This window comes from Catharus ustulatus, chromosome 1 (assembly GCF_009819885.2).
Source record: "Catharus ustulatus isolate bCatUst1 chromosome 1, bCatUst1.pri.v2, whole genome shotgun sequence".
Classification (NCBI taxonomy): domain Eukaryota; kingdom Metazoa; phylum Chordata; class Aves; order Passeriformes; family Turdidae; genus Catharus; species Catharus ustulatus.
In genome coordinates, this window is record NC_046221.1 from 129,265,990 (window position 1) to 129,278,407 (window position 12,418).

Consider the following 12,418-nt stretch of genomic DNA (forward strand, 5'->3'; position numbering starts at 1 on the left):
GCTATGCCACATAAAAGTGGATTTAAAATGCAAATAAATGAAGTTCTTTCCCCTTAGATCTTTCACACCTTCTAAGCACATGGTAAATATTATATAAAATGGTGGAGAGTCAGACTACTTCTCTTCTGAGTGCATAAGAGGATGGATGGATTTAATTCCCTTTGGATATCTGACCCTAATAAATTCTCCTACCCAGGGTTAGCCACTTATGCCTCTAGTCTGTCCTCTGCAGCTCTGACCCCAATCTTCAATTTCAAAGGATATTTGGTAGCAGGGGAGCTGAAACCTGCCCATTTCATTGCTGCACAGTGCTTTAGTTAGGCAATCAGCTTATAGTAACTGCAACTGCCATTTTGTGAATTCCCACCAAATCCTGAACTTTCTCAGTAAATTATATGATGCCTTCTCCCCCTTTTCTCCAATAACCCCACTTCCAAGCCATGTCTCTCAGTGCCCAGACCTAGTGTGCAATTCTTTTTCCTAAACTGACACTGCTGCGACTGCAGGCACTCACTCTGTGCCTGCGTTGATCTGGTTAACACCACACAGATAATGAGGTCTTCAAATTTTGTTTCCAGGGATCGTTCCCTACCACATCATTTTAATTATAAAGTACTGCTGTATGTGTACATCTGTATAAGGGTGTCACAACTTACATACCAATATGTATTAGCATTTCTTCAATCAAGCAAAAACTTACACATTTTTTTCTTCTTTAGCTGCTGCTTCATTACTTGTGATTCATCATTTCCAGTGTTTTGTTCTGATAAATCTTCAACATGGTTTCATTTTTCTGCTATTATACAGTGTCAACTAGCTCACAAAACCAGAAGAATAGTTATTAAAATGTTCATGCTTCACAAATAATATTTTGACTGTTGGATAGATATAAAAGTCCAGTAGGAAAAATATTCTGACATGATTTGTAACATGCTATCTTTCAAATGGCAAAAAATATCAAAATATAATTGAAACAGCCTGCTCATGATGCAATCCCCTTTCCATTTTCAAACAAATGAAGGAAGCACACAGTATGCATTTTTCTGTGAATCTCGGGGCTTAGGTCTACAATATTTCTATTGAGGCAGACAGTCAAGCAACTTTTCACATAAGAAAAATAGACCACAAACACTGTGATTGTTTTGATAGTGTTTGACTGAGAATTTCTTACTAAAAATAATTCTATATATGTTTGATTTTAATACTTAATTATGAGATTATTTTTTTATGAATTTTTTTTTGCAGGATATGGTCCATTATATTTAATGAAATGAGAAGGTGAAGGGGGAACTGTGAAAAGACAAGTCTTGTTAAAATGAAATTATTATCTTACTAAAGGATGCAGAAAATACAGTGAAGAGATGAGAAATCCCTTTTGTTAAATGTTTGTGACCCATGCCTTGTTTGAAAAGCAGAATGTTTAGCACTCCCTCTCCCTCCCCCTCTGTAATGCGTTGACCAGATTTTTCTCTGCAGATTTCTTTGGGCAGAGAAGTTACTTTGTGTAACATAAGATTAACAAAATGTCATCTGAATAAAACACTGATAGGCTTATGCATGAAATGCAGTAAACCTTACCTTTTCTATATATTCATTCACTGTAATATGAAAAGTGAGACATGATTGACCTGTATGTCTAGAATATATATTTATGCATGGACACATATGTCTGAAAATAAAATATACACAAGAATACTTTATATAGGTGACTTTCTTCTCCCTGCAAGGTTAAGCTATCTGATTAAATCAAACTCCATTCCTTCTGTTTCATCCATCACTACCAGCTGATAGCAGAAACAGCATGTACCTTCTGAAATAGTTTTTTTCTTGTTGTTGTTTTATGATGTGTGAGGCAGAAAGAAAGAAGGTTTAATTTAATCTGTTGGATTGACTTTGCAGAGATGATAGTAACAGAAGCAGTATCTTCAGCTAAGTAACCTGAACAAACATGACATGGAAATTGAAAAGGAGTTAATAAATACAATACTTAAGCCCCACTTCTACCAGCCCCTTTTATAAGGATACTTGAACAAACCATCTCGCATTACAAGCAAATTTGCTATGAGAAGACTGGTGTTTTTTCTGATTTGGGTTGTTTTGTGTTTTGTTTTGTTTGTTGAAGGATTTTTTGGTTTTTTTTTTTGCTTATTGTTGGGTACTGGTTAGGGCAGGTGGGAGGGGAGGAACACATTCCCCTTCTATTTATCTCTTTCTTTAGTTATTAATTTCCTGAAAGATCCCTTTGATGTACATGCTCATATTACTTAGGGATTTTTTTTGTTGGTTACAAGTAAAAATAGAAGACCCAGAACACCTATAATGTGTTTTGGTCTATACTGAATTTAGCCTCTCAAGGCAGTTATTGCTTCTCATTTATTTCTTACAGTGATACATATTTATTTAATGAAACTGTCTTAGCAATAATGGAGGTTCTGAGGAACAATTTTGTAGTTTAAAAGCTTTTTAAATTGGAAGTGAAATCAGAAGGGTTTGATTTTTTAATGACTTTTCCATGTAGAGTGGTTTGGCTTCAATGCCAATAAAATTTAGTGTAGAAGGAAATTTAGGGTATATTACGGCAATAGAAACAGCATGTGTTTCTTTGAGACTTCTACCTCACCTCTTCTCCACCCAAATAAAGTCAGGCCAAACTCAAGACATCAACTAAGACATGCCAAATCCTTTCCCAGCTGAACACTCATGTTTGCAAACTGGCATATCTTCTGAAACATTTGGGAAAAAAACCCTTTCAATAGTATAACTATGTAAATAAATCACAAAATTACAAAATCACAGAATCACAAAATCATGAAATCACAGAATGGGTCAGGTTGGAAGGGACCACTGTGGGTCATCTGATACAACCTCCTTGCTCAAGCAGGTTTGTCCCAGAGCAGTTTGCACAGGATTATGTCTAGATGAATCTTGACACTCCACAACCTCTTTTCCTGCTCTATATCATTTAATGAACAAGTTTTTCACATTTACACATGGAATAGCATTTTGACAAGTGGTGAATGGATGCAATTATCATAAAGCTACACTAATCAAAGTTTTAGTTACAACCTCCAAATTCTTCTGGTGTTTCTTTGGTTGTGCTTTCAATAAAACCATGATGAAAAAGCATTTGGATAGGCGTATCTGTTCAACTCAAGGGACAACATTCTGAAATGGTTGTTTCATTATATTTTAAAGGAAAAAAAAGGTAACCAAAGGTAACCAAAACATCAGAACATCTCAAGATGTAGCTTCAAGGGTTTAACCAATAATCTGGATAATTCATGATCACAAAATCATAGAATGGGTAAGGTTGGAAAGAACCACAGTGGGCTATCTGGTCCCTGCTCAAGCAGGGTCATCCTAGGGCACATTGCACAGGGTTGTGCTCAGATAGTTCTTGAATATCTTCAGTGGGGGACACTCTATAATTTCTCTGGGCAAGCCGTTCCACTGCTCGGTTATTCACACAGTAAAAACGTTCTTCTTCATATTCAGGTGCAACTTCCTGGGCTTCAGTTTTTGCCCATTACCTCTTGTCCTATGGCTTGGCACCATTGGCAGAGCCTGGCTCCCTCCTCTTGACACCCTCCCTTCAGATACTCACAGACACTGATGGGGTCCTCTCTCACTCACCTCTTCTCCAGGCTGAACAGACCCAGCTCCCTCAGCCTGTCTTCACTAAGGGACATGCTCCAGTCCCTTAATCACCTTTGATGACCTGATTGCAGCCCTTGGGGATCTGCTCTTCAGCCAGGTCTCAACCCACCTTGCTCTTCATTCATCAAGTCTGCAGTTTCTGAGTTTGCCTATGAGGATATTGTGTGAGACAGTGTAAAAAGCCTTGCTGAAGTCTAGGTAGATGACATCCACTGCTCTCCCCTTCCCCAGACAGGTAGTTGGTTCATCAAAGGCAATCAGTTTGGGCAAGCACGATTTACCTTTGCTGAATCCCTGATGACTACCCCGATCAGCTTCTTGTAATCACACGGACAGTGATGCCCTCAGAATCAGACACTCCACCACCTCTCCTTGGACACAGGTGAGGCTGACTGTCCCGTACTTCCCCAGGTCGTCCTTGCCCTTTATGAAGATTTGTGTGACATTTGCTTTCACAGTTCTTTGGCACCTCCCTTGATTGGCATAAACGCTGGTGAGAAGCCTTGCTTGGTGTTCACCTGTTTGCTCAGCACTAGTGGGTGTAACCCCATAGACTTGTGGATGTCAAGTTTGGCCAGGTGCTCTTTCACCCAAAGTCCTTTGACCAAAGGAATGTGTGTCTTTCTGAGATTCCTTTACTCTCCTAGATCAGAGATCCCTGAGGGTTGGTCTTATCAGTGAAGCCCAATGCAGAGGAGTTCAGTAACAGCAGAACTGTGTTCTGCTACCAGGGCCCCCCTCCATTTAGTAACAGGCCCACACTGTCCTTAGTTTTCCTTTTGTTGTTGTGTTTGAACAAACCCTTCATTTTGTCCCTGTCATACCTGGCCAGATCTAATTCCTGATGTGTTTTGGCCTTCCTTCCCTCATTTTTACTTACTCGTATAACTTCTCTATATTCTTTCCAAGTGCCCTGGCCCTGTTGCCATCTCCCCTGTATATCCTGGCTATGCTTGAGTAATAACAGGATTTCCTTTTTCATCCATGTGGGTGTCCTGCCCTTTTTGCTTGGTTTCTTGCTCATCAGGATGCATTGATCTTGACCTTGGAGGAATAGAATATCAACTTGCTTGAATATCAACTAGTTGTCTTGGACCCCTCTTCCTTGCATGATCTGTTCCCATGAGATTCTTCCAAGAAGAATCTTAAAGAGGCTAAAGTTAGCTCTCCTTAGTCAAGCTGTAGGGTGAATTTCAATGTCCTAGCCATCTCAACACTTTCTTTATGAAGAAACTCATTCCCTAACACTTGTCATTCATACATCCTGGAAACAAGTTTTGTAACTAAGGTAGTTACAAAGCTTGAAATGCATTTTATAGATACAGTAAATGTAACTTTGAACATGCCATACTTTCCAACTCTCTATAAAGGAAGAGTTAAGGTAGATTTCAGCCACCTCTCTTTTATTTCGGTTTCCATTCTGAGGTGCACAGTGGTGTGTGAAGGTGGGCCATGGTGTCATTTTAGCAGCTTCCTTCACCACAACAAATGGTATGAGTTTAGTTTTGGAGTTTGGGAGGAGAGGTATGTGTTTTATTAGTTTTTGTTGGTTTTGAGGGGTTTTTTTTGTTGCTGTTTTTGTTGGGGTTTTTTTTGTGAATGGTGATTTAGTTTGCTCCTTGTGTAGAATTATTTACCCTACATTTCTTCAAGACAATGTCGAGACTTTGGGAAGTGTTTATTCCTCCAGGTTGATATGAGTTCCTCTGCAAAAAACCTATGACAGGAAAAATTCTCCTTTACCAGGTCACAAGCTCTGGTTGTGATTTTATGCTACCACAGTAGTTTAAAACTTCTGTAGTCCATGTGAGAACCCTACTCATCTACTAATTAATTGTCAAAATATCCTAGGGGTATAAAAGTAGAGATTGACAGATTCAAAATTCACTGATACAGAATGTCAGCTTTATAAACTTGTTACTTAATGTAGTCTCCAAATTGTCAACTATCAGAGTTCTTGCTTCCTTGCCAAGGTATTCTAAGCACCGCGAAAAAGTTTTAGTAAGGAACAGTGTCAGGTTTTTACCCTTTAAGAGAAATTGATTCTGCCTATGAAGTCATCTTGGGTAGAAATGAACTGCATTCCTAAATGGACATAGTACAGAGAGAAGCAATGGTGTTATGCTAAAGCTCCCATGTTAACCTTATTAACGGAAGTTAAATACAGGATAATTTAGCAATGACTGCTATATATAAGAACAGATGGCTGGTGGATGACTTCCTTCTGTGTACTGAAAAATTCCAATTAAGGCAAAATTAAATGAATTAATAATATCATAAAACTGGTATTCCACATTTTACTATGGATTATGCCCTCCTTAGCAGGGAAAATTTTATTAATTGCTTCAAGAAAGGAATCATTCTGTGCCTGCAAAGGACTTGTTGGTGAACTGTTCCACTTCCTGCCACTGCACAATTATGCATAATGTGACCATATGGAATTCACAAATCCTACGTAGGAAGGGTACAACAAGACTTTTACTCCAAACCAAACTACTGTCATTTAACTGGAGAATCTCCAAGATCTGCATCATAGTATAAAAAGTTTTTATCCACGCTGGATACCGACTAGAAAGAAAAATGCATAAGAATACCTGACATTACACTCATTAGAGGACATCATTACGCTTGGTGCATTGCATAGCCTGCAAATATATTCTTACACAAAAACATTTCCTAAGCAGCACTACATATGATTGTGTCTCTCTACAAATACTAAGTCGTGATTTTGGCTGAACAGAGGGTTAAAAATGAGGGAGAATCTACCCTCTATTATTTTCAAATCCCTAATCTCAATCAATAGTATTTTACTGTATCATTGAATAAGATATTTTGACTTTTTTTCCTGGTGTTTCATGTCCAAACCCATTTCACATCTGGTCTTTTCTGATGTGAGTCCCCCACAGGGGGACTGAGGAAAATTCTGAAGCAAAATTCAGAGGGTTTTTTAAAATATTTTATTCTTTTTTTGGATCTGACATGCACAGGTTGTGTATCTGGCACCCAGCCTAAAGGATGGATACTGTCCTCCTGCCCAGCAGTAGTGCACAGGGCTTGCAAGCATTGCGTGTAGCTAGTTACAAGAGACCTTGAGGCTCCTTTCCTCAGCCCTGATGTCTCAAATAGCGAGGGCTGATGTGGTATGGGGCAACCCAGTCTCAGATTTTCCTTGTCTTGCAATAGTGTGGTTATACCTCGCATGGGCTGGAGTCATCCCTGTAGCTGCAGGAACACCATGACTGTAGATAGCCATGGCTTCAGTGCCTGCATCTGAGCTAAACTCCCCTGCCTCCCTATGTCACCAGTGGAGAAGAAAATGGACTTTTAGGAAATGATTTGGTGAATCACACTGCAGAAGTGCATGTCCTCTGTAGAAATTACCTAAGCAAACCAGCTAAATGAGCTGTGCACATCTATAGGTTAGCTGTAGGTGGTCTAGTGAATCTCACTCAGGCATGCTAAATATTGAATATATAAATGCTCCAAGGAATACTTTTCTCTTTTAATGTTTCCTAGCAGCATGATTTCTCTGAGAGCATATATCAACCATGAAGAAAGCACAGAAGAAAGCACACAGAAAGTCTGTAAGTGGACCCTGACTTTTGTTAGTTATGATATATCTACAAAGTAAGGTTGGAACAAAGGCAGTGGCATCCCTATAGATATGTGCAAATAACATCAGAGAAACCAAAATGGATCAAAGCAAATCTCTTAAACTGAACTTTATGAGAAAACATGTTACCAGTTACAGAAGAAGACAAATAGTTATATATGGCACCTGACATTTTGTATTGAGAGGATTTCTATTAAGCCACAAAGGTAACATAGAGCCCTTAAAAACCTAGATATTTGACTGCAATACATTCTGGACTGCACATGTAATTAAATGGTGGCATTTGCCCGTACTGGATACTTATGACAGCATTAAGTCTCTCTGCTCATCACCGTAGCAGGAGTTCTGGAGACCCCGAAGGAGATGAGTGATATGCCTCCTTAGTACTGAAACGTACTGCTAAGTTGTTGCAGCAGCAGGAGATTGTAAGATCAAGAGGCTTAATAGCTTTGGTACAAGAGCAGTGCTACATTAAATGCAGTAAAATGCAAGAACTTACTGTATGTTCATAGCACTGAAAGCCCCCTAGCCATACATAAAGGAGCTGACAAACCACACGTATGTAGACTTCATAAGTTAAGCAAGTTTAAGGAGAATTTTACTGCATGTCACTTCAGACAGTGGTTTTATTTGAAAATTATTTTTTGTATGCTAAAATATAGCCTCACAAAAATGCAAGTTAGTCACAGATGGGTCTATTTATGAGATGTAAAGCAAAACTTCAAACATTTTTAAAGTATATTTTTCAACATAATTGTTAAGTGTTTTCCTTTTAGTTATTTCTTGTACTGTGTATTACCTACTGTTTTCAACACATCTTCATACTTTTACTTTGTTCTCCTCATCCTTATTTCTGTGGTAAATTTAAGGATTAAATCAAAGAACTAAAGATTTTTGTTTTCACAAATAAAATTATTAAAATATTTTTCTTTCTTTGTGTTTTTTTTTTTTTCTGTTATTATATCAGGAGCTCCTCTTTAATTTTTTCCCTAAAAAAAGTATTGGTATAGAAGATAACACAAGGGCTTTCAAAATGTATTTTGAAAATCCGATACTTAACATTAAAGCTAAAGATAAGAAAAGTTTAATCTTAGGCATTATACAAAAGCTTAATAACCTACTCACTCCTTTAGTTACCCATGTACATGACCATATACGCTCTGTCACAATCTGGCAAATTAACCCAAGTTCTTTGCTATAAGAGCCTCCTTCTTCACAGCACAGACCTGTTTTACTGAGACAGGTCTCCATGGAGAGGGGATTGAGAAATAAAAGACTTGAACTCTCGCCTTGTTTGTGCACAATCCCAGACTTTTGTCTGCCTGTGGCTGCCTCACCTATACAAACTGCCCCAAGACTTTGCTGCTGAAGCTTTCTGAGCAGCATCAGCAGCTCTCCCTGCCACCTAGTCTGTGTCCTACCTTTTCTTTGCTGTTTTCAGCTTGTGTGTTTTCATCTTGGAATACATCTGTTTCTGCTGCAGAATGAGCTCAGTTAACAGTACTTGTGCAACTAATTTGCCTGTGTCTATGTCAGGTTGGGTCTGATTGCCTGAGGGTAACTGTGCCTCAACAGCTTCTTTCAGGCCTCATTCTGTGAGCAGCATTTTGAGCTCTTTTAAAGTCTTCCCTGCATATTTCAATTTTCTTTCTAAGAGTAATTGTTCACATTCCAGTTTACAGAGTTCAGAATATGTTTTTCGCTGGCTCATTTTACTTTGCATAAGGCATTTTTTCAAATGAAATTCCTTTATACAAGTTTTCTGTGAAATTCTGCCTTTTCTCCAGTGAACAGTTTCTCACACATTGTTATGTTTTAGTTTCTTTTTCCTTGCAGACTGACATCCTGTGGTTGGCAGAAAGCTATCAGTTCTCCTGCCTTATGTGGTTTTCCCAAAGTGAAAAATACAAATAAACAAAACAAAACAATCCAAACTAAACAAACAGGCAAACAACACAAAAAATCAAGGCAAAGATTATGTGCATCATGTGGAAGTGGCTGGGCTTACAAGTAGGCCTACATCTCTGTTGCTAACAATCATTTGGATGAGAAGGAATAAATGCTCATTAGTTTTTCTGACTGTTACGTAAAAAATAGTCAAAAAATTGCCAGTATTTACCCATGTGAGCAACTTATGTGATATTTCAAAATTTTACTAGTGGTGTTACATGGTACCAAAAGTAAACTTCCATACCCTTTCCACTCCTTTTATTCCAAGACCTCTTGGTCTCTCACAGTAAATGGAGAGGCACAGCAGAGGGCCTGCTTCCAGTTTTCACCCTGGAAACTCTGTACATCTCCACTGTAGGAAAGAGCTAGCTTTCTGAAAAGTGCTAATTATCTTCACACCATGGGATTCCTGAAAATTCCCTGAAAATAAGCACTTTGAACCCTTGGAAGGTGCAGTCAAGATGACAGATTTTGGCATTAGGCTGTTCAAGTCTTATTTATAGAATAGGCTGACTAGAGCATGTGTTCTCAGGACTTTCTTCCTGCCCTACTGGCTTTTGAGTTCTTATCATCCTTTTCTTATAGTCATTAACTTAAGAAGAACTTGACAGCCATGGTTTTATCCCCAAGTCTCTTCCTCTGGACCATCATTCAGGCATGTTTGAAGGAAATCCCAGGTCTTGAAATAAATACTAATTTTTCTCTGGATACTCAGATCCATCATAACTTGTGACAGCTCTAGCGATGGAAATGGATAGCAAGGAATATGCAAAAAGTCCTCTGCGAGTCCTCAGAAACTACAGGCACTATACCTCTTTCAGAAAGGAATTATATCCTTTTCCAATTTCACATAGTTCATTTCTCAAGATATACTTGACCAATTCTTATCTTCTATTTTATCTTGAGAGTTTTGCGAATATTTTGAGGTCTTAATAGTTGAAAAAATATTTCAGAAGACAAGAATTGTGTTCCGAACCCCATTTGGTACTGTAGAATGGATGCTAGCATTTTATTCACTGCTGTGTTACAGAGGTAATCACAGTTTCAATGTTTTAGTCCCAAAGAGGTCCAATCGACAACTGAAAATGTTCTATCTGAGAGTAAAAGAATTTATTCAGTGATGAAGTGCTGCAGTCACTAAACTGAAACTTTGCAATCAATGTAAATCTTTCACTGGACCAACAAAAGAAGGCAAAAGTATGATCCCTGCTCTGTGTGGACTTATTTTCTTCAGTTTTCTTTCCTTTTCATACTAATTAAAGGAAAAATGTTCTGTACCAAAAAACACTTCTGGTTCAGGTTCACTGTCACCCTTTTCGTCAGCACTGAGAAAGATCTTCATGAAAGGTCCATTGAAAATGCTAAGTGGCATTGCCTTTCATTCCTTACCAACATCTTTTCCTGCTCTATATCATTTATTGAACAAGTTTTTCACATTTCCACGTGGAATAGCATTTTGACAAGTGGTGAATGGATGCAATTATCACAAAGCTACACTAATCAAAGTTTTAGTTACAACGTCCAAATTCTTCTGGTGTTTCTTTGGTTGTGCTTTCGATAAAACCGTGATGAAAAAGTATTTGGATACACATATCTGTTCATCTCAAGGAACAACATTCTGAAATGATTGTTTAATGATGTTTTACAGGGAAAACAAACGGTAACCAAAGGTAACCAAAACATCAGAACATCTCAAGATGTAGCTTCAAGGGTTTAACCAATAATTTGGATAATTCATGATCACAAAATCGTAGAATGGGTAAGGTTGGAGAGAACCACAGTGGGCTATCTGGTCCCTGCTCAAGCAGGGTCATCCTAGGGCACATTGCACAGGGTTTTGCCCAGATAGTTCTTGAATATCTTCAGTGGGGGACACTCTATAATTTCTCTGGGCAAGCCGTTCCACTGCTCGGTTATTCACACAGTAAAAACGTTCTTCTTCATATTCAGGTGCAACTTCCTGGGCTTCAGTTTTTGCCCATTACCTCTTGTCCTATGGCTTGGCACCATTGGCAGAGCCTGGCTCCCTCCTCTTGACACCCTCCCTTCAGATACTCACAGACACTGATGGGGTCCTCTCTCAGTCACCTCTTCTCCAGGCTGAACAGACCCAGCTCCCTCAGCCTGTCTTCACTAAGGGACATGCTCCAGTCCCTGAATCACTTCTGTCATTGTCTGCTGGACTCACACAAGGAGCCCCATGTCTATCTTATAGCCCAGAACTGCACACAGCACTCCCAAAATGATCTCAGCAGGACCGAGTAGAGGGGCAGGATCATCTTCTTTGATCTCCTGGAAATGCTATTCCTAAAGCACCCCTAGATACCACTGGCCTTCCTGGCCACAGGGAAACCTTACTGGCTCATGAACAGCTTGTTGTCCACCAGGACTCTTGGTCCTGCTCTGCAGAGTTTCTTTCTAGCAGGTCAATCCCCAGCTTGTACTGGTGCCTGGGGTTTTTCCTCCCCAGGTGCTGGACCCTGTATTTGCCTTTGATGAGTTTCACAAGGTTCTTCTCTGCCCATCTGTCCACCCCGTTCAGGTCCTTCTGAAGAGCTGCACAACCCTCTGGGATATGGGCAACTCCTCCCAGTTTTGTGTCATCAATGAACCTCCTAAGGAGACATCTGCTCCTTCATCCAAGTTACTGATGAATATGTTAAAAAATGTTAGGTCCGTTATTAATATTTGGAGGACACAGCTTGTGACAGCCTCCAAATAGGCCCTGTTCCAGTGATTACAACCTTCAGAGATCTGCTGTTCAGCCAGGTCTCAACACACCTCACTGTTCACTCATCAAGTCTGCAGTTTTTGACTTTGCCTACGAGCATATTGTGCAAAACAGTGTAAAAGCCTTGCTGAAGTCCAGGTAGATGATATCTACTGTTCTTCCAGGTAGCTGGTTCATCACAGAAGGCAATCAGTTTGGACAAGTACGATTTGCCTTTACTGAATCCCACTAGTTCAATACCTGATCCAGAATATAACATCCTATTAAACACACATGCAACAATGCTCTGAAACATGATGCTGAATCTTGTTGAATAGACAATTTCCCTCCCTCAGTGACAAATTGATGAGTCAGCATTTTATGTTTGCATCGGCATCCTCATATGCAGACAATAGTAGATGATATCATGAATATATTCTGTATGGAAACGTAAGATAGAATAGAAATTCATCCACATTGCAAGGACA